The sequence below is a fragment of the Mauremys reevesii genome, linkage group 7, assembly GCF_016161935.1.
Source record: "Mauremys reevesii isolate NIE-2019 linkage group 7, ASM1616193v1, whole genome shotgun sequence".
NCBI classification, from domain to species: domain Eukaryota; kingdom Metazoa; phylum Chordata; order Testudines; family Geoemydidae; genus Mauremys; species Mauremys reevesii.
The window spans coordinates 114,009,995-114,036,897 of NC_052629.1; the positions used below are offsets into that span (position 1 = coordinate 114,009,995).

Below are 26,903 nucleotides of genomic sequence, written 5' to 3' on the forward strand. Positions count from 1 at the left end.
GATTGAACCCAGTAATGAAATCATAAGCATTTTGGCAAAAAAATAGTTTCTACTATTCATCCAAGACTGCTTCCAAAAAAAAAATCCCACCCCCATCCACTCTAGTCATCACAGTCAGTACCACTAAAAATCCAAACTGTGAGGCATCTATCTATACTCAATTTGTTACAGTTATTCCAAATAGAAAACCTCTCTCAATCTTTCTGATATTGCTAGAAAGGTGCATTTTCAGGGATGATTCATGTCAATCACCACAGTGTAGAATTTCCTTTTTTCATGCTTCTATCCTTCAATCTACATAATAACTTTTTAAGATATCTAGACTTCAAAAGGGTAAAAAAGAATGGTCTGGAAGACCTGTGATCTTCTGACTAGGATAAGGTGTCAAAAAATATATTGTTCCTGTCTCTCCTACTTCAGTTCACCAATGCGGAGCAGGCTTGAAAGGTGTTCCATTTAAAATAATAGATACAAGGTGCTATAAAAAGTATATGATCAAGAAAAAAAATAAGGGAATATTTCTTAACTATTTTCTTCAGTCGTGTTCTCTCCATTTCAAGCACATCTTTAGTGATCAACCTGTTTGTATCTCATACACACACACACATGCTATTGTGCCTATCCTTTAGCATTTATACTACTGGGCTGTTTTTGAAGGGCTATTTCACACATTGGGCCACGTTAACAGGTGCAACCACTGCTTTGCACCCTCGGGCTTCTCTGACGTGTGCTGGACCCTGGAAATGGGGAGAGTAAGGTGACTTAAAACCACCTCTCCCAAGTCCCACATTTTAATCAGGGAGAACCACCACAATATACATTTCAGGCATTATTTCCATATACCAGTAAAGAGCAAAAGAAGGACATCAGACTTTTTTTTTTTCTATGCAGGTCACCTTTACAAGTGATTTACTATCAAGAATCTTTGCATGAGTGACAAGATATTCAGTGAAATATTTTTAGGGAAAAAAGTGATAAAGGGAAATTCAGCTAACCTTTTTTTTCTTCCTTGACACTACTCGATAGTCTCTTTATCTGGTCTTATTCCAATAGAGTTAGAGGCAGACTGTTATTTCCCCACAGACAAATCCCACTCCCCCCCGCTACACACACCTTAGTACTTCAAACTGACGGCTACATTTTAAAATAGTGGTTAGCTCCTTTGAGATGCATGGCCAAATTCTGTGTACACACATACTTCAGTAAGGCATGTCTAGCTAGCGGGCCTCATTTGGTGCATTGTAGGTCCATGCGAGAGACCAGAATTTCGATAGTTCCAGATGCACTGTGGATTTTAGTTCAAAGCCCTGATGGTCAGTGTGTTGCCTTGTTATTTAAGAGCTTGATCCAGTCAATGGAGGGTTTAAAAATAATAATCAATCATACACAGAACACATACAACAATCTCTGCTTCAAAATGAAGAATGTAATCCTGCTCTGACACAATGGACTGAGTTGTAGACAAGCCCTTAAATATACATGGAGACTTAGTACGTGGCAAGCTCGGGTGTAAATCTGCAGGATATTAGACTAAGTTCCTATATGGATCCTGCTATCACACACTAAAAGTTCTATTGTTTGCTGTGTGGTACTGCTGTTTGGAACCCAAGTACATCAAAGCATGCTATGGAACTTTTAATGCATAGTAGGAGGTCCATATGGCAATTTAATGCACAGCAGGCTAGAGTGACACAGATTTACACCCCAGGTTGTTGGTTTCAGCCTATTGCTTGAGTCTGTTAAGGTTTGTTTTTTCTTTTTTACCTTACTTGTAATTCACACAGGAAAGTAACTGAAATGCTTGATAGGAGACCATAATTTAATAAATAAAATAAAATAAAAAAGGCATCTTCAAAAATCCTCCGCTTCCTTTCTAATTATGTGAGGTGCACCTAGACCTATCAATCGACCTTTAACTCAGAGCCATCCATGACAAGAGTATAGCAAGGCAGACAGGAAAGGACCAGAGAATGATATAAAGGAACTCTGTAGGAGTATTCACTTTTGCTGAAAGAAGGCCTTAACCTTCTTTTCTCCAGCAAATTCACTTAACAGGTAATAGAAATGAAGGAAAAGATGTTGTTAGAGAGATAATGAGGACTGCCAAGGAAGGTTTCGGAAAATGACTGCCCACTTTGTGACAAATTTATACCAACAGAAGATTCCACCAGAGGTACAGGTGAGAGGCCATCATTTCCCTTTAGAAACTCACTCCTAGCACCCTGCTTTCCACTTCGAACCATCTGCTCCTGCTTATTGAAAACCATAAACTATATCATTTCATACCAGCTGAGGATGTGGTCCCCTGTATATGGAATGATATGACACAATTAAAATGTAAAAAACAAAGTGGCAACAAACCACATACCCAGACATAGCCAAACCAAGCACTATGCTTTTAAAATAGGTTCTTCCCTCCTTAGCAATTCTCTGCAGATGATGAGTGGCCTCATCTCCATTGTAGTCACCACTGCAGGGCTTGGATCGATGCTGCTTTGTACCCTGTGTAGTCCAATGTAATTCAGTAGCATTTTATCACTCTCCATAGGTTTAAATGGCTACCCAAGGGGCAGGGCAATCTAGTGTTAGGCCCCTACTCTTTTGTGTTGTGTAAGCTCCAGGTTTTTGTTTCCTCTGATCCCTGAAATGAGGGGAGCACGTCCTATGACTAATGGAAAAAAATAAAATAAAGTGAAGTTGTAATTGCGAGCTTCCTTACATATCAGTGCAAGGGAGCAAGGGGGTGTAGTGAGCCTCCTCACGTCTTTGCTTGGGCTACTTGCATTGCTAATCTGCTCGCAGTGGGGAGAACAAGAGCCAATATTTATTATCCCATTAAGTGAGTGGGTCCTTGGCTCTGTGCCCCCAATATGCTGTCTAGTCCAGCAGAGTCATAAGCTATAACTAGCTTAGGGTTGGTGAAGTAATTCACACCTGTGCAAAGTGCGTGTAAAATTATGAGAATGGCACCAAAATGCACCCTCTTTGCTTAGGCATAAGTGACTATTCAAGATAAAAGGCAGTGGAGAATCAGCATATAGGAGTCTAAAGTAACTCTGGATAACAGTATAGTTATTATGCTTTATCACCATCAATGATGCTCTTAAAAGGGGATAATCATGATCATTAATATAAAATTAGGTTAAAAATGTATGACAATATATGAGGAAAATATATCCATTATTTTATTGTATTAGATCTGCAAGTATTATGCTAAATGGCTTTTGCTTAATGTTCTGATTCTTTTTAATTTGTGTAAGGTACCCATATGCAGAGGCCAGAGACACCACTAGAAATCAGTCAGTGCTTCTCTATTGTTACAGTAGGCTGAGTTTACTTTCAGAACATAGGGAAATGAATGTGGCTTTGGACCTGATCCTGCATTCCCTGTGCCTCCAAAAACCTCACACATACAGGAATGGGATATTTAGAGGCACAAGGAATGCAAGATTAGGAATCGATTCTGTAATGACAAATTTATTATTTACCATGTTACTTAGTTGTGCCTATGGGCCAAATTGAGATTGGATTCCCATTGTGCTAGCCTTTGTACATACAAAGAATGAGATAAGCATATTTAGAGCCTAACGTTAAAAAGGGACAGGATTGTCCATTGATGTAAACCAGCAGAGCTCCACTGATTTCAAAAGAGCTTCTCCAATTTACACCAGTTAAGAAATTGGCCCAAAGATTTTTACAAGGGTGTCCATTTTAAGACATTCTCAGGTTTCAAGCATTCCTACTTCACACTCTACCTCTCGCCCACCTGAACCTCCCTGTGAATCTAGTAGCACTTGATGGAATATGGGACTGTGTATTATACTGTTTCATTGGGAAGATGACTTGAATTCCTGGAAAACTGCAAGGAATGTACCGGTCTACAAGAATGCACCTGTCTGCAGCACAGACTGAATTATGCTTTCCTGTGTCTCTTTTGTCATCCAAATATGGGAATGTTATTCTGTGATCTATTTCTGAGACTCTTCAGTGTGGAATGATGCTTTCCACAGAAAAGCACTATTATTCCTGGAGGCGTGGGATACCCAGCAGGCATAAGAAGGCTGCTGTTTTCCCTTGCTCAGGGAAATGCATAAATATCTTTAAAAAGCTGCTTGAGTTTAAAAGTCAAGTGCCTATTTTACAGAGGGCTAAAGGAGATGATTTGTGAGAGACGTGGGCTATGGGCTTATGGTTTCTTAAATGGGGAAAGGACAGTTATTATTATAAGTGTTCATTGTGTGTATCAGTAGCCATGTGGCTGATTCAGAGCTGCAATGAGTTCACAGCTGCAAAGTCCAAGTGATTGCATTTAGTGTGGTACTAGAAAGGGCAGTATTACTGGAACAATGTATTCCTTGATGGAAACTAATGTCTGCTGTATGTGCTAAAAACTTGTCTTGGTGTTTGAACCCCGGTTGCTAAAGAGGAGGGGAAGCAAGCCTTACATTTTAACCATATCTATTGTTCAAGGTTTGCTGTGGCTAGAATATATTTTTAAGTGGTGAAATGCACCTCTCTCTTAGATCTGCAGGGATTAAATAAAAACAGGAAGTGTGTGTGTGTGCGTGTGAGTGTGTGTGAGAGCGAGAGAGACTAACTAGATTCACATGCTACTTTTGCTCCCTGCTTTGCAACTGCATCATTTCATTAATTATTACTACTGCTACTAGAATTGCTTCATGTCTTCCAATTTTCCAAAGGGCTAAAGGGGTTAGATTCGTTTCCAAGCGGGGGACTGAGCATTTGAGGATTTTACTCATATCAGCTGCTCACTCGCTGTTATTCTCTGTTCCAGCTGAGTTGTGCTTGGTGCAGAAATTGAAAGAGGAAGGGGACAAAAGTGGCTTGAAGCCATCTTTGTATTTCCCCTATTCTTGGGGGACAGGGGCTGGGGTTTGACTGACCTGCTGTGGTGTAAGTGAGCAGCCCAATTGCTGCAACTTAAATCTAGCCACCTGTGGTCTCAAGGGGCAATTCCAGCAGCCAGGAATAATGGGAGTGCAGCTCTGCTCTGGCCCTTTCCCTACGCCACATCACAGATGGCAATAGAGCTGTGTTACTGGATCTCTGCCACCTTGAGACACTTCAAATGGTGTTTTATTGTTCCACAGATAAGTCTAGACTCACGTAAGATACATTATGCTAACTGGAATCTGAACATTTAAATGGTGCTTGTATTTGGTCTGCTGTGGAACTTTGTGTCATTGCATGCCCATAGTCTTACCCATGGCTGTGAGATACTCCATAAAAAACTAACCTTCCAGGGCAAAGCATCATTGTTCTGAGTTATATTGTTCTTGACAGCCCCAACACTGCTCTGGGGGTGGGGCAAATTGCATCGTCCCCAAAGGAGCACCAGGAGCAGATAATCTCCTCAAATGCCTGACTATACATATGGAGCACCATGCCCCTGCATGCCCTTCCTATTCTGCCAGCTATTGAGCAAACAAGGCGGGGACATAACTCTACTTTCTTCCTGGCCCTCTGGGGCAATGGATGCTACCAGGAGTCCCTCTCAGCTTTGCACACAGGAGACCAGGCCCAAAGTTGCTTTGTATTATTGAAGAAAATGATGACTAGGCTTTGGCACTGAAAGGTTAACAAAGCGTGAAGATGTGAATGGGGGTGTGGTAGCCAAAGGTAAGATCAGCCTGTTGCTTAGGCTGCAGTGAACCACTCCTATAACCAACTCACTCATGCAGCCATGTATATCTGGCTCCTCACACCAGACACTCCGAGACCAGAGCACGTCCTACAGGGCAGATCATAGAAACTTTTGCCACTGCTCTATATATAACAGGGGAGTGAAGAATCAAATCCCACAGTCCTTACTTGGTCTTTACTTTAGTAAGAGTTATGGAGTAATAAAGTAAGGAATGAGCCTGACACCTGCATATTAATATAGAAGTTTTTGAGGGTGAGGGTGTAGTCATAGAAGGAAACTATTTATGAACCAACTTGGTAAACAGTGCAGCATCACATGAATAAACCATGGTCCTTTCAAAAATTCACTGTCTTTGAAATGACAAAGCATTTTAGTGGTGTTTTGGATTCCACCTAAGCGGGAAATGAACTGGAGAGCAATTTGTGATTAAGTCTCCAGTTTAATTCAAAGGCCATAAAATTAATATATGCAGAGGGAAAAAAAAGAAAATATGCTCTAACTCTTAAAAGAAAAACATGAAACCAAAGTTTTAGAAATGATCATCATCCACTTACATAATGAACGCAAGACATGCCATAACTGCAATGGTGACATAGGTGGTAATCCAAGAGTAAAGATTTTCACATTTTTTAATTATTTTGATTATTTAATCTTTAAGAAGTGGAGTAGAGCTAACTTTACAACAATGAAAAATGAACACATACATTTTAGTTGACATGCAATGTAAAATTAGTGTTGGATTATGATTCATAATTGCAAATCCACTGCCAAAATGCATTTTTGAGTTTTACCCTTTATACATTTGTCATGCTACTTTTATACAAAGTCACGAATATTGAAAAAGTATACTTCATAATAAACATGTTCTTTTTAAGGGTCTCTCTTTCAATGTAGGGTTTGGCCATTCATGTCAATATAAGCAGAATGTGGTGGGAAAAAAAATAAATCAGTAGATTTGCTTTCAGTTGAACTCTTAATTTTGGACTCTCATTTTCCATTACAAACTGTAACAGAACAAATCAGACAAGAAGTTTTCTCAAAGTCACATATTTAACTTAGACATAATAGTCTTATAAAATGTACACATTGTATGCATATTGCTATATGCAAGTGCTGTGATATTTCTGTAAAATATTTTGAGAAAAAGGTTTAAAATAATGACATGAAACAGTTGCTTGGTAATCTATTAGCATTGACTGGAGTCAGAAAATGAAGTCTGTGGATCAAAATCATATAGCAAGTGCACATGAATCCAGGGCATATTAAGGGGAGGGTTGACTATTTCATTTTTGTTGAAGGCTTCTTCGTAAGTAAAGAACCCTTTGGTAGGATTCTATCCAAGACCCATTTATTTTTAATTTACTGCTGGGGTGAAATATTCTCTTCTACATCACTCCAGAAGAGCTAGTTGGGAGCATTCTGTTGCAATGGTTTTTCATTAGTAGATTCCGCTAAATTAAAATATTCTATGGGAAAATGTCTATTCTGCTGAAATGTTTCAATTGTCATCTTAAAAAAAATACAGTGTTTTGGATCAGTCCAGAATCAATCTGCCTTCCTGAGCAGCCACTGTACCTCATACACCCAATCTCCTCTACAGACCAGACTCCCAGGCTGGACTACCTATACTGTGATACACCTCAGACTTCCCTCTGTTTCAACCAGTATGGTGAATCTCAGAACTCCCATGAGTGACTCGTGGGAGATGTAGTCTGACCAGGTTTCTCTGACCACAGAGGACAATGATGGCATTGGATACCCAAACTATCGTACATCTTTCAGGAGGCACCCTACAGCTCAGATGGATGCAGTTCAACGTTAAACGAAGCCTAAATAAAACATTTCAACTTGTTTCAACAAGCTGAAGTGAAATGTTTCAATTCAGGAATATTGGAAACTTTCATTTTTATAAAAAATGTTGAAGTGAAGCATTTCAACATTTTCTAGTTTATGTTTTTTGGAACTTTCTATTCTGTGAAAAATTGAAATTTCTTCTTTTTGTTCCAATTCAGGATGAAAAATTATGAAATATTGAAACTTCCCATGGAACATAAATTCCTATTTTCAACAAACTTTGCCCTCTAGAGTGTACAAGTCACCAATTTACTCTTACCTAAACTGAACTGAAAGTTGATAAATACTGAAAACTCTGATATGTATCAAATAATGAGAATAATTGAAAATACAATAACTTGTAATGACTGTGGCAAAAAAACAAAGCAGCTAAGTATCAAAAATCTTCCACTTATTGTCCAAGAGCATTATTAAAAATGAAGAGGATCTTGACATGCTCAACTTAGCTGTATAATCAGTAATAAGGGCATAAGAACATAGAATGGCCTTACTGGGTCAGACCAAAGATCCATCCAGCGCAGTATCCTGTCTACTGACAGGGGCCAATGCCAGGTGTCCCAGAGGGAGTGAACCTAACAGGTAATGATCAAGTGCTCTCTCTCCTGCCATCCATCTCCACCCTCTGACAAACAGAGGCTAGGGACACCATTCCTTACCCATTCTGGTTAATAGCCATTAATGGATTTAACCTCCATGAATTTATCTAGTTCTCTTTTAAACCCTGTAATAGCCCTACCCTTCACAACCTCCTCAGGCAAGGAGTTCCACAGGTTGACTGTGCGCTATGTGACGAAGAACTTCCTTTTATTTGTTTTAAACCTGCTGCCCATTAATTTCTTTTGGTGGCTCCTAGTTCTTATATTATGGGAACAAGTAAATAACTTTTCCTTATTCACTTTCACCACACCACTCATGATTTTATATACCTCTATCATATCCCCCCTTAGTCTCCTCTTTTCCAAGCTGAAAAGTCCTAGCCTCTTTAATCTCTCCTCATATGGGACCTGTTCCAAACCCCTAATCATTTTAGTTGCCCTTCTCTGAACCTTTTCTAATGCCAGTATATCTTTTTTGAGATGAGGAGACCACATCTGTATGCAGTATTCAAGATGTGGGCGTATCATGGATTTATATAAGGGCAATAAGATATTCTCCGTCTTATTCTCTGTCCCTTTTTTAATGATTCCTAACATCCTGTTTGCTTTTTTGACTGCCGCTGCACACTGCGTGGATGTCTTCAGAGAACTATCCACAATAACTCCAAGATCTCTTCCCTGCAATACATAGTTCAATTTAACAATTTCTGTGGCTCTATGATTTATAGTACCAATAAAATAAGGCAGGGCAGAATGATATTTTGTCAATCCAATGCACTGGACCAGATTCTGGTTGATAAAATAATAAGACCAATAATCAGAAATAAGGCTGTACTGACACATACCAGAAGTAAATCAGGTGCAATATTCATATAAGCATATGGTCACTTAGGCTTCTTACTTGCTAGGTACATGTGTTTTTTTCCCCTCCATGTAAATTCGGTTTAGGCAAATAAATTCATGCCCTATATGTAGCAATATTTAATGATCATGGTAAGTGTTCAGCAATTAAACTCAATTTATGATACCTGTACATACATTGACTTTAAATTTCAGTGAACACCAAGATTTATGGTCTCTTGAGGAAAATTCTGACTGGTAGGAATCACCTCTGTCAATATTTACCTCCTGGGTCAATAAATCCTGATAGTCAATAAAAGTCAGTAAACTCAGTTGACAGCACTAGGGTGGGCTGCGTACACTTTAGGGTAGGATTTGGCACACTTAGTATATGCTTATTAGTTAGAATGATTTTGCATTTAGAGTCCCTGTGGTATAGGGCACACTTCCATTTGCTTTTTACAACATATCAACCATAAGTCATTTCTACTGTTATTGCTTTGCCACTACCTCCCTTGAACTCCTTTGGAACATAAAGTACATGCAAATTGAATGGTATGCATTTTTTCTTTTATATAGCAAAAAGAGGATTCCCTCTGGGCTGGTAATATAGAGTCACATAATGCTGTATGCTACAACTTTATATCAGATGCTGGAGCACAATTTTTTCCACAGTGCATATGTATTTATATTCAAAATGTTGGGATTTAAGGGAAGAAAATTTTCATACAATTCACTCTTGTATTTTGAATACGTAGTTGTGGGTAGATATTCTGGGCCAGATCCTTAGCTGGCATAAATCAGCATAACTCCCTTGGACTTCAGTGGAGCTATACCAATTTACACCAGCTGAGGCACTGGGTCTCTAATTTCTCCCATTTCTTTAAAAACAACAACTAAGTAGAACTGCATGAGTTTGAGCTGCCCTTTTCCACGTCTCCAACATAAACGTAATTCAAATGACAACTATTTCACACTTATTATATAGTAGCATTGAAGCACCGTCCCGTCTTCCATTTACAGTATTTATCAAACTGCAATCTGACAGGAATATCTAAAAAGGTTATTCACATATTTATTATTCAAGTTGTACAACTAACTTGCTTTCACTGGGTCAGCACCCCTTTCATGTTCACTCGAGTGGTGTTTCTAGTGAAGGAACAATTTGTGCTAGTTCAAGGACTCAAGCAAAATGAATTGTAAGACTGAATTTTGAATATTTACTAAAAGTGAATTCCAAATGGCATCACTGACCACTGCAAATTTTCAATGCTGAACTCAAAATTCACACTGGACTATATAGTTGTAACTTAATGCTGTTGTTGGTCAGTTACACAAATGACCACCCTGCACCTTTAAGCGGGTGTGTGCTTAAAGCTGTATGGCCAAGTGCTTTATGGCTGGGGGGGTAGGGGTGAGAGAGGAAAACTGCTGCAAAAAGGGACAGCATGGTTGCTGACTTATCCTCTGGGAATGCAGGGTTTAAAAGAGGCAGCTGTGCACCTAAAGCCTTCCTTTTTTGCATGGACCAAGGCTGAAGCAGGACCCATCCTCCCTCCCTTTTAGGTGGTAAAATGCCAGGTTTGGTCAACACCTGCTGTGGGCATTACACTAGCTGCTCCCCTTTTTAGGGGGGCTGGGAAGGCATTTTTTCCCTTATTACCATATTGGCTTGGGTGCAGTTGGGGCTTGTTCACCTTCCCCACACCAGGCTTCAGGAAGGGCTCTGTTCGAGCATGGCATGACAGGTGGTAGGCCATAGGTCACAACTCATTATTTAAGTGTAGGCGGATGTCCAGTGCAGGTACTCCAAAGGAAAGGTATACGTGAGCGGATAAATGGCTTGTAGAAGGACTTAAAAAGAGGTGTTCATTAAAGGAACGAAAAGGGGGATAGTTGGGAACTCCTATGATTGGTACAGCAGGGAGCCCACCCCCTCATTCTTATAGCCCACCTTATAGCAATGGATTTGTTGTAGGGACCTGGAAAAAGCTCCCCAGGTAATTACAGAATAAACATGGGGTTACCTTCATTGTACACTTATCTGCCAGGTAGTCCCAGACATCTAATAATAAAAATTGCAGCCTGATTAAACCCATGTCAAATGTCTCCAGTCCTTCTTTCGGCATAGCCAGACAATAATTGATCAGGCCAAAGAAACTGTAACATATAAGTTAGGTAGTAAATGTGAATTTTAGAACATTTCCAAAATACTACTGGCAAGGGATTTATAGACTAAAAATTACCCTCCGAGGACAATTACAGATAATTCAGATGAATAAGGACATTTGAGATTGTCCATGAACAAATTAAAAACAATCTGCAAAGAGAAAAAAAGGTGAAATACGTTGAATAAAATTGTTTGTTATGAATCATTTGCCTAGCTCCAAGCGTGATGTGGTAATCGGATCCCTTCTTATTTAAAAGAAGATATGCTCATGGAGAGTTTTGCTACCATAAAGTGTGCCACTTGGTAAAGATGGACCCTTCAGCTTTGCAATTTTTGAACAGCTGGGGGAGAGAATAGTATGAAAATCATTTGAAAATCCTTGAAACAGTGAGTGGCATTATATTTCCCTTTACCACTGCAAGCATAATATTTACTCTTTATATTTCAGCATAGGGGTGAATACATATTTTATAACCCAATGAAGCAAAGCATTTAGGCACATGCTTAACTTTAAATATGGGATTATTCATATGCTTAAAATTCAATACATTGTTCAATATTATCTTGGATTGGGGCTTTATAGACTTAAAAAATAAAACCTATATATGTCTACTGGTATAATCATTCCATAGGATTACAAGCAGGTAAAATGTCTGCCCAGAATAAACAGTTTCGGCAAAAATCTCTCACCTCAGTGGAGGAAAGACTAATGATTCAGATTGCTTTCCAAAGAACTGGTGCTAATGTGCTTTCCAATCACCTGTCCTGATCAGAGGGCATTCAGTTGTAAGGAACAAATTTAGAAGTAATTATTTTTAGTTTGTGTAATGTCTTCAAAGGCAATTAAAAACCCCATACTTTTTTGAGGGGCACTCAACTGCAGGTATAGAATACCACAGCCTGTGGGAATGCCAGTTAGAGCCAATTAAAACCCGATCAACCTTCCATGACACTGACATGCCTATTTGAACTTTGCCTCTCTTTGCAAGATGGAGATATTTTGCTTCTTTGCAGAAACACAATTTCGGAAGTGCAATGGATCTGCCCATTGTGATCATAATACAGATTTAACAATCAAAATGGAAGATGCCCAAATTGATTCTCGTAACTGGATTCCACTGTATCAAAGAGTCATTGCTGCAAGAAAAAAACCTCAGCTCTTTAGTCACAGATACGCATCTTCACCTCAGTATAAAAGTAGAAAGTGAGAGAGAAAGAATGATGCACATGCATATTTAACATAAACTTCAAAAGCAAGGGGCTCATTAGGATAACATAATAAAAAAGCAAGCTGTTCTTGAACGAATGGCTACAGTTTAATAAAACATGACTTCAATTTTTAAAAAAAAAAATTATGTTGCAGACACATTTGGACTGACATAGGGAATATAGTAAATGATGATAAAATCAATTACTCAACAGATATGTATAGATACTGAATAATGCATTCATTATTATTCATTCTCATTACAATTCCCTCACATCACAAAGAAACTATGGAGGATGAGTGACAGCTTTAGGAATATATTTACCAAAATAGATGAATCTGGAGTCCTGAGACATTTAAAAAAAAAAAACTGGTGTACTGTCAATATTGTGTTATTGGGAATTTAAAAGAGCTTAATTGTTTTGCTGTTATTTTTAACTAAATAAACAGATCCACTAAGTTATTAATCTGAATCTTCCCTCTCCCCTCCCCTGCTCTGAAACAGCCCAAAATTTCAGAATGTGCAGGTTTCATTTTAGCTCAGTTTTACTGAGCTATAAAAATGTCTGCAAATCAAGAAAGGTACAACCAACAAATATCTTCTTAGACCATGAAATACGCTATCTTTTTTAATGATTCAAATAGAGATGTCAACAGAATGAGAGAATTGGTAATAAATATAAATAGAAGGGCTGAGATAGACATCCTGTTGAATAGTTTGCTAACTGCTACCTATAGCATTTTGGCCATTTATAAGGCCATGTTTCAGACAAGGTAGGTGGGCAAAATAGGCATGCTTAATTTTTGTGTACAATTAATCAGATTGCACACATTACAAACCTGCACTCCTAGTCACAGCAATTGTGCATGGGTTTTGCCCACACATACATTTAAGAACCTAAAATGTGTGGGAAAAAATCAGACCCAAATCCTCAGCTAGTATAAATCAGCATAGCTCCATTCCAGTAAAGGAAGCTCTGCCAATTTACTCCAGCTGAGGATCTGACCCTAAATCTTTACTCTGCTCAATTTTGCCGCTAATATAGTCCATTTCCAACATCCATAAAATAAGAAAACCCTTTCTGTCTTCATGGAGCAGTAACCAATATTATCACCTACTCTACGATGTCAGAGAAAGCGACTGGAGTTTTCACTGTCTGTATGACTCAGTTACAGTGTTTTTTTGACAGATTTCCCTACACTTATACTTTTACTACTGTGTTCTGTGTAGGCAGTGCTAGGAGACTCTGGTATCAGTAGCAGATCGGGGAGGGAGTCCTCTTTTTCAATTCAGCCTTCCAGCAGAATCAATAAACTCTTTGAGGAAATCTCTCAGGGTCTGACCTTTGGGGTGGCCTCTTTAGGCCCCAAACTATAGTAACAGCAGCAGTTCTCCCAGGCAACCTCCTAGTGAAAGATTCAAAAAGAGATTGTTGCCTATTGGAGGCACCAGAATCCTCCAAGCAGGCGATCTAAGAATGGAATTAATCAGCCTGCGAAGCTTTTAAACTCAACTTATCATTCACCCAGAGCTCTACATATATTCTTTGTGACCTTGTGTTCCTCCATCTCCTTTGATCATATATTGAAGTACTCTCTTGTTTAATGCATAAGTAACATCACTTCATGGTAACATTGAAACAAAAGAGAACATAAAGAACATGAAAGAATATAGTGTCCGTCACTTGGCCTATCACAACACATACAAAGACCTAGTAAAAAGCTATGGTATTACAGAGCTGTATTTATGCTATTACAGAGCAGAACTAACAAAGCTAAATACGGCTTTAGGACAAAACATGATCTGAAACACTTAACTAGAACTACTGTTGATTGTTTCTCTGTTTTCTATGTGAATTACTGCACAGTTGGGGCAGCTCTTTAACCATAGAGGCAATTACTTATTAAAGTGTAACCAACCTTGTCCCTCACTCCAGCTGATCTAACGCATCAGGCTGAGGATCCAGCCCTCAATGTGTTGATTTCAACTGGTCAACTCTAAGCTCAGTGCCCTGTTTGAAAGAAGTGATTCATGGGTTGTAGGGCATGGAAGCTGCAAAAGCTGCAAAAGCTACATGACACCTCACCCTTTTGACTTTCACATTGTCTTTCTGGCAAAATCAAAACCATTTCATAACCAGTTCCAAAGGTCCATTTGACAAGCCAGAAGGGGACGCAACATTCATTTTAATACCACTTGGACTCCTCTGCAGAACACTAATCACAGTTCAACAAAACAAAAACTTGCCTTATGTGGTTCTGTTTTCATTATGATTCCCAAAGTTAATCCAGTTTTATCTTTAATTTAAAACCATATGGCAGGTGTTAGAGGCCATATGGCCTCTGATTTTAATATCTGTTGTCCACAATTCATCTTAAACTTGGTTTTCATACTTAGTTTCTTGGCTGCCTAAACTCATGTTAATCCATTAAGACCCTTTTGCCCATTCACAAGGTGACATATCACTGGCCCTCAGTTCTATTATGCATCAAACTACCAGGAGAGGAGTTTAATATCTCACTGTTAATTATTATTTACCATTTTATTTCAGACACAATTACATTTTAATCAGTGATTTACTTTTTGTATAAAATCATGGGGTGTAATGCTCACTCCATTGCAGGCAATGGCAAAACTGCTATTGATTTAAATGGAGCCAAGATTTCACCCCTAGAGTTTAGAGATAGAAGAGACCTATTAGATTATTATGTAAATTGTGGTAGCACCTAAAGAGCCCAACTGAGATGGCTGTTCCATTGTGCTAGGCAATATACACTTACTATTATTACTGTAGCACCTATTACTGTACATAGCACCTAGGAGCTCTAGACTCCATTATGCTATATTAACAGATATCTCTGCAGGGCAAGGACTTACAGACTAAATAGATCAGCCAGAAAGTGTTGAGAGGGGGGAATAAAAACAGAAGTGAAGGTACTTGCTTGAAGTCCGACTACACGGCAGTGGTGGAAATAACCACTAGACCACACCGACAACTGGATTAAAATGTGCTAAGTACTTTCACAGAAAAAGGCACGATCCTTGCCCTGGAAAAATGTTTAATCTAAAAAGTAGACAGATGAAAGACAGGAGAAGAACTTGCAACATGTAAGCAAGATGACAGGGGTGGTGATGGCACATCTTGTTAATTCTATACTTTGATTTCATTAAATTATTATTGTAATATAAACTATGCCTAACTGCTTGCTTACTTGGGCATTATTAGCACCTGACTCAGCCATCACCTAAAAACTTCAACAGCTTTAGCCATCTATTTTCAAATCCACTAGAATCCTAGTTAAATTATCACCTTACCCATGACTTCTGTCCTCCTTGAACAAAGCATGCTCTGCCTCTCACGCTACACCTCCCTTATGAGAATCTACTTTCCTCTTCTGCACAAATCCTCACAGTGCTCATCCCCTGCCACATCCTATAGAGACAGACAACATTTTAAAAATAGTCACTGCTGACATCAGAGGAGATGTTATGACCGTGAACACCTTCTTCCACCCCTCACCACACTAATCTGATAGGTGCTTGGGAAACCAAGGATCTTTCCTCAAACCCACACCCCAGTTATGCTCAATCTCTGCCTATTATTTAGTCCCTTCTTCAGAGCATCCAGCCCATCTCCAGTCCAGTTCCCGCCCCAATGCAAGCAATCAGATGTAGTGATTAGGATTTCTTTTACACTTCAATGAAGTCTCCCTTTAAGAAAAAAAAAATCAATTTTCAAGGCACTGTGTTTCGCTCTCTTAGGCTACATCTACCACTGGTAGCACCATGTAGGGTACGCGTAGCTTCAGGCCACAGTGAAAAGCTGGCAGCCTCCACAACACAGTGTGTGGCTAAACATGTCAGTGAAAGTCCCTGGTGTGGGAATGAGGAGGGGAAAGGCTCTGGCAGCAGGCCCACTGCCTTCCCCCCTACTTAGGCAGGCCACTCAGCCAGTTTTGAACTGGACAGTCCTGTTTTCTGTAACTTTTGTCCTCTATCCATTACTGAAACAAAACCAGATGTCTCCCCGCACCAGTCTGATTCACACCATAATGGAGAGTGCACCGGCCCAGCCCTACTGATGTGACCTCACACACACCAACGGGGGCAGGATAGCATTGCACAGTCTTAAAATGGCACACACACACACACACCCATGTGGTGTGACCTCACATGCACCAGGCATACAAAATCATGCCAGCGGGAGCATGGCCATGCTGTTCCTAGAAGCCGCAGAATGTCCGATATTCCAGGAATAAGACAGTGGGCACCTTGCCCTTGCCAGAGCCTTTAACCACTGCCAGTGTCATTCCCTGAGGATTCAGGTGTGTCTTTACTGGCCTAAGTGTAACCCACACACCTCCTGGGTGTTCTGTCCCATCTAATGGCACAGAGACCATGAAGAGAGAGTTAAATGAGTCTGTTCTACAGCCTTAGTTAACAGTCAGTTGGCTTTTAACTCATGCTGTAGAGACTCATGGATTAAGCTCCAGAGGTCCCCAGTTTGATCCTGCCCGCCAATGACCAGGGTCTCTCAGTATTACGTAAGCAGTGACTCACCATCTACACTGCAATTTATACCTGTGCTAAGGAGGCGTACAATGTGTGTACTCTGTATGTCACCGTAAGGAGTGTGCAGTGTAGACATACCCTTAAATGCCACACACCACTCTTAATTGAGTCTGGACAGCAACTCATACTACTAACTCCCATGGCGTTACACCAGTTGAGGATGCGGCCTGTAATGTCTACAAACAAGGCTGTGTTTTCAGAGCTGAATCGCTATACCCAGCATTTTGTGCCTTATGGTAGTCCACACACAGTGGAACCCTTTCTGGGTATAGCTAGATGCCAACTATGAAGTGGAATGAAAGTCTATAATTAACATGCAAAATTGGAATTCCATGACTCTACTTAATGAGCCCACCTTTGCAATCCTTGTGCACTCAAAAATCCCACCATATCCATTAAGATATTGTTCTAGATGGATTCCTCTGTACTTTTATCCAGTGCCTGTCTGCAACAGATGGCTCTACTGCTTTTTTTGGACATTTTCGGTTTTCTACAACACTACAGAAGACAGGAATCTGAACTCTCAGAACAAGTGAAATCAATTGTGTTGATTCCTGGATCAACATTAGGCTACATGGCAGCTAAGCCACATAAGCCCATGAAAGTTTGAATTTGTTTTTCTGCAAAAGGTCCTTTGGCAAATGATGTTTTTCATGCACTTATGCAAGAATCCTCTAAATTAGCCAATTTCCTCTGAAATATTGAGAAAAAAGAATAAACAGTATGAATAAATCATACTTTATATGCAATTCATGTTCTGACAAAGTGATATTAATGAGAATTGAGAGCCAAAACTACCTTAAAAATAGGAAGCAGAATTCACGAAAGCAAAACATAAGGCTAATGCAAAAATCAATGTTCACTGCACTGGTTGTTGGCAAAATTAGACAATTAATTCTGTGTAAACTAACCTATCAGGAAACCACACTGTGGGGATTCTGATAGCTGTTATTGCAGTACACTATATTAAGGAGAGAGCACTTTAATGAGATCCCTGGAGAGTCTATACAGACTCGGATCTTTTTCTCAAAAAGAACATTTTACCCCATTTAACTGCCACTATGTTATATCACATACACACATGAACAAAACAAGCTATTAAAACAATTATCAGTACCAATCAGCATGGTGCTTTTCAGGATCAAAAAGACATTATGCCATTTTCAACATATATGATCCATCAGAAATACCATGTGCATATTAAAAAGAACAGCATTTCACAGTCAGAGCAGCATTTGACAGTGCAGCAGCACAAAGAAGAGCATAATGCACGAGGACAAAAGATCAGATGTTGCCTACATCAGAACCTGTAATTTATATTTTAAAAGGTTCTAATTTCTTGCATACATGGATTGGTACAGTATGCCATGTGCAATAAAGACCCTAGCTTGAAATTTAATTTTCCAAACAGGTGTTAAAATAAACCTTTTACAGTCTTGACTTCAAAATGGCTGTATTTCAAATTGACTATATGCTGTAAAATAGCAGAGCAGAATATCTTGACTGTACTGTAGTGGTAATACCAGAAATAGCAGCACTAAATCCCACATTTTCATCTGCTTCTATCTGCAACTTCTGCATCAAATATGCAAGCACCAAATTTACCTCTGAAATTAAAGCAAGCAGTACTCTGAAGTTGTGAAAGGCTAGTCAGTTTAAGCCTTATTATCTTAATAAAATTTTATTAGAAAGATAATATGAAAATAAAGTGATGCCTTGGGAAAAAAAATTGGGGGGGGGGGGGAGCGCCACAAGTGAAATAAAATTATTCTGTCCCTTTAAAACAGTAATGAAATGTTTTGTTTTTTTGTTTTTAAAAAGACCTATGCACCTGTAAGGGATATCTGTTTAGATAGCTGAGTACTCCATATTCCCCCTAGATGTACATACTGGAAGAAGGTTCGCTATGCACACTTCTTTTTATTAATTAAATTGGATCAGAGCCAGATAGCCTTAGTGATATTAAATAGTATGTGCGTGTCACGTTCGAGTTAATGGAACAACTCATAAATTAAGTGACTATTCAATGTGAGTAATAACATCAGAATTTGGCCCATCATAGAAGATTAGGGTTGGAAGAGACCTCAGGAGGTCATCTAGTCCAACCCCTGCTCAAAGCAGGATCAAACCCAACTAAATCATCCCAGCCAGGGCTTTGTCAAGCCTGACCTTAAAAATCTCTAAGAAAGGAGATTCCACCACTTCCCTCAGTAACCCATTCCAGTGCTTCACCACCCTCCTAGTGACACAGTGTTTTCAAATATCCAACCTAGACCTTCCCCACTGCAACTTGAGACCATTATTTCTTGTTCTGTCATCTGCCACAACTGACAACAGCCTAGCTCCATCCAATATGCCATTAGTCTTCTTGGCAATAAGGGCACACTGTTAACTCATATCCACCTTCTCGTCCACTGTAATCCCCAGGTCTTTTTTGGCAGAACCGCCACTTAGCCAGTCGGTCTCCAGCCTGTAGCAGTGCATGGGATTCTTCTGTCCTAAGTGCAGGACTCCGCACTTGTCCTTGTTGAACCTCATCAGATTTCTTTTGGCCCAATCCTCCAATTTGTGCAGGTCACTCTGGACTCTATCCCTACCCTCCTGCATATCTATTTCCTCCCCCAGCTTAGTGTCATTTGCGAACTTGCTGAGGGTGCAATCCATCCCATCATCCAGATCATTATTGAAAATACTGAACAAAACCAGCCCCAGGACTGACCCCCTGCGGCACTCCGCTTGATACTGGCTGCCAATTAGACATGGAACCATTGATCACTACCCATTGAGCCCGACGATCTAGCCAGCTTTCTATCCACCTTATAGTCCATTCATCCAATCCATACTACTTTAACTAGCTGGCAAGAACACTGTGGGAAACCATATCAAAAGCTTTGCTAAAGTCAAGGTATATCATGTCCACCATTTTCTCCATAGCCACAGAGCCAGTTATCTCATCATAGAAGGCAATCAGGTTGGTCAGGCATAACTTGCCCTTGGTGAATCCATGTTGACTGTTCCTGATCACCTTCCTCTCCTCCAAGTGCTTCAAAATGGATTCCTTGATGACCTGCTCCATGATTTTTCCAGGGACTGAGATGAGGTTGACCAGTCTGTAATTCCCCGGATTCTACTTCTTTCCTTTTCCAAAGATGGGCACTATATCTGCCTTTTTTCCAATCATCTGGGACCTCCCCTAATCACCATGTGTTTTCAAAAGATAATTTCCAATGGCTCTGCAATCACATCAACCAATTTACCCAGCACCCTCAGATGCATTGCATCTGGCCCCATGGACTTGTGCATGTCCAGCTTTTCTAAATAGTCCTTAACTTGTTCTTTCACCACTGAAAGAACAAGTTACACCTCCTCCCAATACTGTGCTGCCCCGTGCAGCAGTCTGGGAGCTGACCTTGTCTGTGAAAACTGAGGCAAAAAAAGCATTGAGTACTGCTGCTTTTTCCACATCATCTGTCACTAGGTTGCCTCCCCTATTCAGTAAGGTCCCCACACTTTCCCTGACCACTTTCTTCTTGCTAACATGCCTGTAGAAACCCTTCTTGTTACCCTTCACATCCCTTGTGAGCTGCAACTCCAATTGTGCTTTAGCCTTCCTGATTACACGCCTGCATGCTCAAGCAATATTTTTATACTCCTCCCTAGTCATCTGTCCAAGTTTCCGCTTCTTATACACTTTCTTTTTGTGTTTAAGCTCACTGAAGATTTCTCTGTTAAGTCAAGCTGGTCACCTGCCATGTTTGCTATTCTTTCTGCACACCGGGATGGTTTGTGCCTGCGCCCTCAATAAGGGTTCTTTAAAATAATCAGCTCTCCTGGACTTCTTTCCCCCCACATATTAGCCTCCCAGGGGATCCTGCCCATCAGTTCCCTGAGGGAGTCAAAGTCTGCTTTTCTGAAGTCCAGGGTCTGTATTCTGCTGCTCTCCTTTCTTCCTTTTGTCAGAATCCTGAACTCGACCATCTCATGATTATTACCATCATGCTAACGGGACAAACCTATAAGAGATCTCACTAACGGAGGAAAAGTGCTTCCAAAGGGGCTGGCGTTCAACAACAGGGCAACCAGAAGTGACAACAGGTGAATTTTAGACAGTGGGTCAAATTCAGACCCGCTGTAAGCAAACCGCTCTGCATGTTAGACTGCAGTACATACATACCTAGGACATGTGTTTCTGTGGAAGTCAGTTCTCAATATTACAACACATCTAAATGTGTATTAAGTGACCCTAATTGATTTCGTGATACTTGGAAATAGAGAATTCAAGTATAATCTCTAAATCTTAAGAGTTACACTGACAAACATTTGTTTACCTGTTAACCACATTGTCTAATGAGAAAAGGACTTGGGATGAACTGTACTTATGCGGTTCTCTACATTTCTGGTTAGAGGACTCTGTACTCTGTCCTATAAATATTCTTAACATTCTCACCCAATGGACCAAGTATTATTTCAGCAGACTAATTGGTTCACAACCTGCTAAGTATCAACCATATCATTCCTAACTGCCATAGGCTAGTATCATCATTAGCTGAGTGACAATCTCCTAGAGCTTTTTGATTCTTTAATCTCCATACTCCCCCAGGAATACAGGCCTATTAAGGGTTAAAGCTCCCTCTTTAATTCTTTTCTTATCCTGTGCCTCTGTGTAGAAAAGCAGGGTAAGGTAATGACAAAAAGGAAATAGAAGACCATGTCTCCCTAAGGGGGAATAGTGAGAATCAGATTATAGGAAATTGTAAATAATGGAGAAAAAACAGAGGTCCTCATCCTCATCTCAGCTGACTTCAAAGAGTCAGTATGTGATCTCACATTAGTGTAAGTCAATAAAGTATTTCAGTGTCAATGAGATCAGAATTTGGCCATGATTCTTCTTATTAATATTTATTATTAGCACCACTGTAGCACTAGAAGACCCTAGTCAAAATTAGAAACCTATGACAATGGGTAGTGTACAAATGTGTGGCAAGACACGGTACCTGCTTTGAAGAGCTGAATATAAAATGCCCTGATTCAGCAAAGTACCTAAGCCCGTGCCTAACTTTAAGCACATGAATAGTCCCATTGAATCTGACAACATTCTCCCTATTCCATCTGGAAGTCAATAGAACTACTCACATGCTTAAATACCTCTCTAAATAAGGCCCTAAAATAGGACACACAAAAATAGTGGGAGAAAGGGAAATCCTGTAGCAGCAAAGAAATCATAGTGGTGGCTGGCAATCAAGTTGGTTTCACAGTTATGTATTTTTTCTATGTTAGGGGATGTGTCCTAGGGCATGACGTGAATTGAGGGGAGGAAGGGGATGAGTTAAAAGAAGCAAGGGATAGGAAATGAAATGAACAGAGTGAGGGATACTGAAAGGGGAGACAGGAGAAGAAAAACAAGGAAAAGGATGGAAGGAAGGCTGGTAAGAAGCATGGTGAGGGAGAGTCATAATAGGAGTGTGGACCTGTATGACAGAGAGTGGGAGGAGGTCAGAGTGAATCAAAAATACATCCTGGAGTCTCAACTCAAAAAACCAGAGTGCAATGCCCTCACCAGAGTGGAAAGGAATAGGAAGGTGCTAGTGCTAAGCCTACTAGCCTGTCTGGCTTTAAGGGCTTGCTCGGTCCCTGTGAGTTTTTGCTTTTCCTTTCTGTGAGCTCACAAGAGCCTCTCTGTCACTTCACGTACAGAGTATTGACTTAGGGATTGCTGAGGCTCCAGTATAGCCAACCACCATCCATTTGCCCTTTTTGTGGCCAAGTGTCTCAGTTGGCACATATGACTTCTTTATTGCCAAGCCCAAATACTTAAAAATCAAGTCTGGCCTCAAAAAAATTGAGACCACATAATAAAGTTGAGTTCTTTTTACTTGGCTTCTTTGCCTTTACGGTTCATGTTTTCAGGCTGTTCTCTTCACTGTAAGGGCTCGACTCTGATTTTTCTTTTTAAATGAAAGCAGATTTTATCACAATCATTCATTTCCTAGGGCTTTACGAAAAGACACAACATATGAACAAGACATGATAAAGTTGCAAGAATTGGAAAAAGTGATACTTTGACCAGTGGGAGACAGCTTCGCATGAAAACATAGCCAGCTTTACTGTTGCCTTGTCTCCCTCTCCATTTCTCTGTTTTGTTGCCTCTTAAAATTCTAGACTCTGAGCTCACAGTAGCAAAGGCCATTCATGTTTTACTTCTTTGTTAAGTGCCTGCTATAATGGGGTCCTGAACTCTTATTGTGGCCTCTAGGTGCTACAGCAACAGAACTAATAATGGCTACTACCAGGTATAACAGAGGCTTAGAGCTATGCTGTGCACAAGCATAAAAATATCCAAGATGTTATACTTTGTGCAAATAAGTCAAAATTCTTCAAATATAATGTGTGCTCATTGAAAATATCCTTTTATCAAAAAAATAGTTCTTGAAAAATTGGAGTTTTTAAGCATTTTCTGTTTTTTGTAAGATTTTTCACATAATTTTGGTTTTCACGGAAAACAGTTTTTGAAATTTTCCATATACTGAAACCCATTTTTACCAAACAAAATACTTCATTAATAAAAATGTTGATAAAAATGTTTCACAAAAACAAATAAAATGGGTCTATTTTGAATCCTGTGAAACAACTCCAAATTCTGAAAATGTTTGTGATTTTTTGGGGGGGCAGGCAGCTCTAATTTTAATAGTTGGACTTGCCACAGGTGAAACCTGATAGCTAATAAAGCTAGCACTAGTGTTCAGACAGAGAGAGGACTACCCTTTTTTAAATTGTCCTGAGATAAGGAAAAATCTAACTAGACAAGAATTCTTATGCACATCGCATCTCTCAAACCCCAAAGGTAAAAATAATTGTCTTAATACTGGCAATACCCTCATTATGCCATTTGGAAAGTTTTCCAGACAGAACCTCTCATGGAACTTACACTGGTAGGCTGGATTCTTTGCCCTGATTAAAAAAAAATCCTGCATTTTAAATGGTGTTATAAATCTCTAACATGAAAGAAGATGTAGGGAAAGTGCAATTTCTTATCACTGGTCACAATCTCAACCTAGCTGAAATCTGTAAATTATTGACAAGCTACTAAATCCAGTTTTTGATACACTTTGTTCTTGTATTTGGATACTGACACTTTCTTTTCTAGGTCAGGCAGTCACCTGTTTCTGGGTGATTCTTTGTCAAGTTTCAGGTCTCTTCTTTCAGCTGTTTCTAGACAGGAGGAGAATTCTCCTTTTTTGGAAAGATTCCACTTCTAATGAAATACCTGAACTGTTCAGGTCAAGAAATCCAACACTGGCCACGGATCTCAGATAGTAAAAATAACAAACACAGAGCAGAAGGAGCAGTCTCTTCTGTGTCCCTGGATCTCAGAGCAGGTAGCCTTTGAGCATGCTCCAAATAAAGTCTACACACTATATGAAAAGTCAAGCCTACCTCCTTCCTGTGTTTTGCTTTACTGCTAACTAACAATGTTAACAGAACATAAGCCTCAGCCTAATCTTCCTCCCCAAACCTAATGATTTCAACAGTTTCTTTCGAGACCTCCCTGTCTCACACTACTTCCCTCCCACCAAAGGGTCACACCAGCCTCTCATAGCATTAAAAAGCCATGCCTGCCACAATGAGTCAGCAGAATTTACCAAGTAGCTTTCCACTGGGTTCTCGCTCTAGTTAACACGGTGGGTCAACAAAAGCACCGTGCATCCCTCAGAGACACTGGCTCTTACTGGGCTTCTCACTCGCTATTTGATTTCTTTGCCCCATACAGTTTTGAAGCTCTTCTGTTTCTTACTCACGCTTCTTGCTCTGTGCGCTGTATTTGTTGCCCAAATACTTCCAAGGATCTTGTTTGAGTTGGTTAAAAAAATTCCACTATATTCGCTATTTTAACAAGTAATATTAACGAAAGTGGCCAAAGCAGTGAGCTGTTTAAATAAAATTATCAACAATGAGAGGGAGAGGAGGCTGTGCACTGGGAAACACTGCCTCCCTTGTGGTCTAAATTTTGGCTTTCAGATCAGAGGGCAAATCCTGTTCAAAAGTCAGTAGCAGGGCAATAAACTACTTGTTCTAATGCCCACAGTCACACAGACACAGCAATACCCTACCACTACAGCAAGCACAAGACTTTTTTTCCTTGAGTCATGCTGAGAAATCTCTGCAATTTGTGGCTATGGTTTCTAGCCCTTCACATTTACTTTCTAATTTGAAATCATATCCTCCCTGTCAGAACACGCCTGGGGGCAAGCCGCTTATGAAAGGGAAAAGCTTGAATCTCAGCGTGTCTAGTCTGAGTCATAACATCTGCCACAATGAGCTTCTACTGCCAAATGCAGGAGTGCTCTTTTGTACAGTCCCTCTCATGAGATGGTCAGAAGGCACTTATCAGCCAGCAATGCCAAAATTGAGGTTATAGTCTTCCACCACTTCTTGGGGTTTCTGCACAAGACAGAAGGACTAGCATTTTTTTTTCCCCAAAAAGGTATACAAATGTATACACCCGGATTAGATCTAAAAAAATTCATATGCTTCCATATCAGGTTTCTTCATTTTTGTTTGTTTTCCTTTCAGTCATGTAGAAAGCTGCCAGTACTCCGATTACTTTCCAGGAAGATCAGCTAATATCATATGCAGGACCCTGAGGCAAAAGCCAAGCCACTGCACGCAGCGCAAAACAATCTGGAAAATATATATAAACTAAATTGGGCTAAATTTATATAAGGATTTAGGCACCTAAATCCCAGAATCAGGCCACAGTGAGAGTCACAAAACCCCAGCTCACCTGCAACCAAACTGGTTGATGCCTAAATTCACTCAGTGCCTAAATTTGTGCTGCAAAGATTCCCTGGGTGCCTATGTTTCTTCCTCTGAGCAGGCCTAAGCCTCAGAGCTAGCATTGCCAGGCGTCCGGTTTTTGACCAGAACGCCCAGTGCCCTCTCCTGCACCCCAGACCCGTCATCCCTGGCCCTGCCCCAGAGCCCTCACCCCCTCCTGCACCCCAACCCCCTGCCCCAGCCCAGTGAAAGTGAGTGAGGGTGGGGGAGAGCAAGTGACAGAGGGAGGGGGGATAGAGCGAGAGGGGGTGGGCCTCGGAGAAGGGGCGGGGCAGGGGTGTTTGGTTTTGTGCAATTACAAAGTTGGCAATCCAACTCAGAGCACAAACAAACAAAGGGACAAGCTTCTGCCTAACTTGCTCAGAAGGCCTGATCTGGCAAGCATACTCAGATCTCACCTACCAGATCAAGCCACATAGGTGAGCTTATATAGCTGGAAGAGAAGGCAGCTTTCCCTCATAACTTCTAGGGCAGTAGTTAAGCTATTCACCTGGGATGTGGGAGCCCCGTGTTCAAGTCCCTCTTCCCCCGGGGTGGGAGAAGGGATTTTACCTCCCTCGCCGCTGATCTATAGGATATTCTGGTGGGGAGGGGGAGGTGTTATGGCTTCCTCTATCCCTTCTGTGAAGTTGTTGCACTGTGGCTAAATATAAAAGCATAACCGGGGGTGGGGGGAAGCGGGAGAGAGACAGACAGAGACTTTGTAGCCTGATACTTAGAGCACTCATCTGGCAGACCCAGAAGCCAGCCCCCAGGCTCTTTTTTTGTTTGTTTGTTTTTAAATTGTTTAGCCACAGTGGAACAGCTTGAATGAGAGAGACAGAGGGCACTCCACAATCGAATACCCGATAGCCCAGTGGTTAGGACGCTCACCTGAGAAGTAGCAGATCCCTATTCAAATCCCTTCTCTCGCTCAGATGGAAGTGGGATTTGAACCAGGTGTCTCCCTCCTACCAGGCAAGTACCCCAAACTCTGCTCCCGAGGGAGGGCCCTAACTGCTCACCCCCCCCCCCCACTGCTTTTTGTGAAAACTGCAGTTGCCTAATGCCAAGAGAAGGTTTTTCAGCTCAAGCAGGTGGGCTCCCTGCAGTCTGGACTCAGCAGGGAGGCTTAGCACCTCCCCCTCCCTCTGCTTACCTCTCCCATTTGCTACCTTAGTCAG

The 26,903-nt window shown here is 40.5% G+C and overlaps 1 protein-coding gene across 2 annotated transcripts in view; it reads right to left on the reverse strand.

Moving 5' to 3' along the window:
* Nucleotides 1–26,903, reverse strand: part of CHL1 (cell adhesion molecule L1 like) — a 185,824-nt gene that overhangs the window by 138,650 nt on the left and 20,271 nt on the right. The gene's annotated exons all lie outside the window — the stretch shown is intronic.